This window comes from Hemicordylus capensis, chromosome 6 (genome assembly GCF_027244095.1).
Source record: "Hemicordylus capensis ecotype Gifberg chromosome 6, rHemCap1.1.pri, whole genome shotgun sequence".
Lineage (NCBI taxonomy): Eukaryota > Metazoa > Chordata > Lepidosauria > Squamata > Cordylidae > Hemicordylus > Hemicordylus capensis.
The window spans coordinates 50,305,629-50,311,284 of record NC_069662.1 but is presented as its reverse complement, the minus strand read 5'-3'; positions in this window follow the sequence as shown (position 1 = coordinate 50,311,284).

Below are 5,656 nucleotides of genomic sequence, written 5' to 3'. Positions count from 1 at the left end.
TTCTGTCTTACATATACATTATCACAAGCATGGTGCGAGAGATTCAAAGTCAGTGGTATGGCAAGATTGGAGTGGGCCCTGGGCCAAGAAGTGAAGAGAGGACCCCTGTGCCCCCATCTTCTTCTCCTCCCATCTGTGTCTTTGCTTAGGAAGAATAGTAAAGACATGGTGAAAAACAAAGCATTCTCAGCATATCCTTTCTCTCATTTACTATGCAAATAATATCACATCATCCCCACACATACACATACTTTCACATACACATTTGTAGATGCACCGATGTTCATTCCCCTGGCTCAGAAGCATGTTTTTAACATGCATGCCTACTACAATCACCTAATGTATGCATACAACATCACCAATCCTTCTGTCTGTCTTATTTTCTCTCTCACACAGACACAGACACCAGTCAAAGTTTTACACAGGAAACCGAGACCTGGATTTCACCCCAGAACTTAGATGTAAATGAACCCAGTTGCTAAGGAATTTTTGTGGGGAGAGGAAGCTAATAAAAGGAGTATTGTGTTTTTACCCTGTTCTTTTAAAACAAGACATTAGTTGATCTCCTTTAACTGAAGATCTTTTCAGCTCTGTCTCAGTTTCAGAGGGAAGGGGGAGGAGGAGTGTCAGGCAGCTCTCTCTCCCTCTTTCTCTCCTCATGACTGGCTGGCTGGCTGGCTGATGCTCAGCAGCATTTCCCTTGCTGATCAGCCTCTCAGTTAGACTGAGAAATCAGGAGAAGTGTAGAGGAGGAGTGAGGGATAGCGCTTGACATTTCTCCTCCCTCTCCTCCTTGAGAGGACTCATCTTACTTGAAGCTGAGATTAATCCTCTGATTAGGAGCCAGTGGCTTACCAGTCAGTTGGGGAGGCAAGTGGGGGAGAGTGAAGAGTGAGATGTCACCCGGCCAGCACTCACTCTCCCTCGGGGCCCAGGAACATTTGTCCTCCCTTGTTCAATTATAGCGACACGTCTGCTCAAAGCTACTTTTTTCTTTTTTTCTGTTTTTACATTTTATATCCCGCTTGTCCTCCAAGGAGCTCAGAGCGGTGTACTACATACTTAAGTTTCTCCTCACAACAACCCTGTGAAGTAGGTTAGGCTGAGAGAGAAGTGACTGGCCCAGAGTCCCCCAGCAAGTATCATGGCCGAATGGGGATTTGAACTCAGGTCTCCCCAATCCTCGTCCAGCACTCTAACCACTATACCATGCTGGTGTAGTGCCACATGCCAAAAGCATCTAATTCCTATATTGGCTAGAGTGTGAGTTTATTTTTCACATTGGCTCTCTTTGGCCTTCTGCCCCTCACATGTCCAGGCTGATAAGACATTCTGGTGCCTAAGGCTGGATATCTACAGAATGCCACCACCACCTTGCCACTACAAGCACACATCAACATGGGATACAATCCACCAGGAAGTCCTCCTATATTTCATTTAAATTAATGGAAATAATGACAAAAATGTCCCAGTGGATTGTGCCCTATAAGTTAGATCTGTCTATTTCTAGCTCTCACACCATTCATGGAACTCAAACTCAGTTCCCAAAGGCAGCTACTTAATTTTGCCTCCTGAGAGAGTGGCTTCTGATCCCATTTTTCACAACGAACAACATAAGAGAGCATGAAAAGCCCAAAGGGACTTTTATTAATGTGCAAAAAACACACAATAAAACAACCGTCTAATACATCCAAAGACTGATTCATTCCTCCCAAATGCCATTAAAATGTAAAACCTCTCCAACATAAGATGCTACATGGAACTGAACCAATTGCTACAGAAGATTCTTACTCCTGAGAAGAATACCTTACATTTTGTCTCTCTCCAACTCCAACCACACCAAATCTAATTTTAATAGAGCCCCTCCAGCTAGAAAGAGTGGTGCTTTTTATTTACAGGAGTGGTAGGGAAAGGGTTGTCACTGGACCTGCTGGACTGGTGCCATCGGACCCTATATATATTTTTGCTCTGTACACACTCAGCACATCTACAACAAAGTAACATTTGTGGACTCAGTAATGATGGAAGGCACTGGATTAAGCTGTTCAGAACACACAATGAACCAGGCTACCTTCTATGAAAGTTTATGCCCTAATACCCTACATATCAAGGTATATCTATACTACAAATATATGTCATTTAGTTTAGCTGTCATGGCTTAACTCAAATAACTATGAGAATTGTTTTGTGAGAATGCTTAAATCCTCTGGTATCCTTTTCTAGCTTTAAAAAATCCACACTATCCAGGGCTCTTTGTCAAGGTAGAATGAATGTTAAGGTCCTTAATACAGTTAAGCTTTTGTTCAGAGTGACACAGGACTCAATTTTCTTGCCACTAGGGGCTGGTTCAGATTATACTCTGTCTGAAGTATCCACCTGAGTAAGACATGAGTGCAATTTCCCCTGACAGTATGCCAATTCTCAGTTCTGTGCTGGGGTCATAGTTCATCTGGACCACCTCTCTACATGTGCTCCATATTATACTAGTAGTATTTGAAGGGTATGTAGAGGGACCATTCAGACAACTACCCGCAGGCAATTACGGAATTACATGCTGTGGGGCAGACATCCATGCTCATGTCTTCATCAATGAAATTAATGAATTCCAGATGAGCAGCCAGAGCTGGTCTATTATAAACTAGTCTTAAGGGCCAGTTCAGATGTTACTTAACTCAGCTGGGTGAGATAGATGAGTTAAGTATCATCTGAACGGGCCCCTTAAGACTGTGACAGACCAACTGTGGCTACTTGTCTGGAATTAATGCTCTGTTTGATTACCGCTGTCCTGCCCTCTAACCTCAGAGGAATCTCCCACTGACCAATCAGAATTTAGTGGCAATTTCCTATTTAATTAATAACTTATACATATTTGTCCTAAGGGTTTCCCTATTTAGAATCTGGGAAGGGGAGATAAGAGTATGCCAAACTGACACCAATACATTATGGTTTTCCACATTCCTCAGTTATTTATTTATTTTGCAAAATCAAATGATAGATGCTCATGTTAGATGATGATGCAACATACGGAGTTTAAAACAACACTAAATCCCTAAGTAATATGGTCTCATTTACAGAGCTGTTGTAAGGATGATTGTATTAATATGTGAAGAAACTTGAACACTCAAAAACCACTATATACATTATTATATAGTGTGTCAGCTCTCACAGGTGATGTCTATAGAAATTTCAAATATTGCACCTTTATTGAATTTATGCAATTTAGAAGGAAGATTGGTAAACTACTTGGGCGGGGAGAGGCAATCTATGGTTAACATCCTGACAAAATGACTCAATGGAAGTTCCATTGAAATTAATAGGACTTGTTAGTCAGGATGTCATTTCATGTATTCGATGCTTTTATTTAATATTTAACTTGCCTGTATTCAACTATGGTATTCTCCCAGCCAATTTGTAAACCACCCATTGCTGTTGGATGGGGCGGTATAGAAATATAATAATAAACAAACTAATAATCATAATCATAATAAACAACTTTATTTGTTAGCTGCCCCATAACAAATTGTTATCTGGGTGGCTCAGACCAATATCACAACTTTGCTATGACTTAAAACATATATAAATGGTAACTGAAATATTAGAACCAACTAAGTGACCAACTTGTCACTGAAATATTACAACTATAATGTAGTATGCAAGCGGTAGAGTCATCATATGTATTTCAAATATATTGCAATGCAACTGTGATGTCAAGTTAAAAACCATTCATTCATTCATTCATTCATTCATTCATTCAATTTCTATACCAGTATCTGCAATAACCAATAATAAAATACCAGCAGCACCTAAAAGCAGCAAGCACAATGTGGAGCACAATAAACATGGTGGCAATCAATTCTCAAAATATTTCTGAAATAAGAAAAGTTTTAAACCACCTCTGAAAAGGTAACAGGGAGGAAGCCATATTCATTCCTCTTAGAAGAGAGCCCCAAAGCACTGGGGCTGCCACTGAGAACACCCTGCTCCTTGTGTTAGCTAATCTAGCCTCCCCATGAGATGGAGTCTGGAGCAGGACCCCATCAGATGTTTTCAGATGCAATGGTTAAATAAGACAGGATAATATATTTCCTAAGATAATCAGGATCCAAGCTTTCAAGGTCATTTATGCTGGATGTCCAAGGGCAGAGAAAATATGTTTTTGAATTTGCCCATGGTTGGGCAAGATGGCTGAGCGGGTGGTGGCCTCTCCGCTCCAGGCAGTCTTGGATGATGCAGATTATCTAGACCCATTTCAAACTGGCTTTTGTGTGGGCTATAGGGTTGAGACCGCCTTGGTTGGCCTGATGGATGATCTCCAACTGGCTATCGACAGGAGTGTGAGTCTGCTGGTCCTTTTGGATCTCTCTGTGTCTTTCGATACCATCGACCATGGTATCCTTCTGGACCGCCTGGGGGAGGTGGGATTGGGTGGCACTGTCTTACAGTGGTTCCGCTCCTACCTCTCTGGCAGATTCCAGATGGTGTCACTTGGAGACTACTGTTCCGCTAAGCAAGAACTGACGTGTGGAGTCCCACGAGGCTATACGGTCTCCAATGCTTTCTAACATCTACATGAAACTGCTGGGAGAGATCATTAGGAGGTTTGGTGCTGGGTGTTATCAATATGCTGATCACACCCAGATTTACTTTTCCTTGCCAACTTCATCAGGAAATAGCATATTTTCCCTAAACGCTTGCCTAGAGGCAGTAATGGGCTGGATGAGGGACAGGAGCGGAGCCACTATGCGAGCAGTCCATGCCCAGTTGCGGTGCAGCGACCCCTCTCACCCCACTCCAGCGTCTGACATCAGACACAGGAGCTAGCCACACCCCCACATCAGATGCAGGGGGCTGAAGGGAGCCGAGCGGCTCAGTTCGGCAGTTAGAGCCTGGCCACGCTGCAAACATAGCGTTGGCTGTCCAACTCCAATACAGAGCTGTGTGGCTCTGTCTGGGTGTTAGAGCCACATCGGCGCTGCATTCGAGGTGTGGCCAGGAGCAGCTAAAGGCAGGGAAGAGCTGCTCCTGGCCGCACCGCAAATGCAGCACCAGCCATTTAATTCCTGAACGGGACCGCACGGCCCTGCTTGAGAACTAAACCAGCACCCCGTCAGATGCAGGGGTGTGTCAGGGCCGTGAGGCACGGCCACTGATTGGTAGCGGCTTGGGTTCTTTGAACCCATACGCCCAATGGTGGCTCTGCCCCTGATGAGGGATAACAAACTGAAGTTGAATCCAAATAAGACAGAGGTACTGACTGTGGGGGATCAGGACCAGAGAGATGGTTTATATCTGCCTGTTCTGAATGGAGTTACACTCCCCCTGAAAGATCAGGTACGTAGCTTAGGAGTGCTCCTGGACCCAAAGCGCTCCCTGGTTTCTCAGGTGGAGACAGTGGCCAGGAGTGCTTTTTATCAGCTTCATTTGATATGTCAGCTACGTCCATTTCTAAAGGTGAATGACCTTAAAACAGTGGTACATATGCTGGTAACTAGGGGTGTGCACGGAACCGCCACACTGCGGTCTGGCACTGGGGTGGGGGGTCGCTTTAAGAGCGGCGGGAGGGTTTACTTACCCCTCCTGCCGCTGATGTGCGCACGCGCAAAGGATTACTGGGAGTTTTTGTAGAGCAAGATCGGGGAAGGGGCGGCAGGGAGGT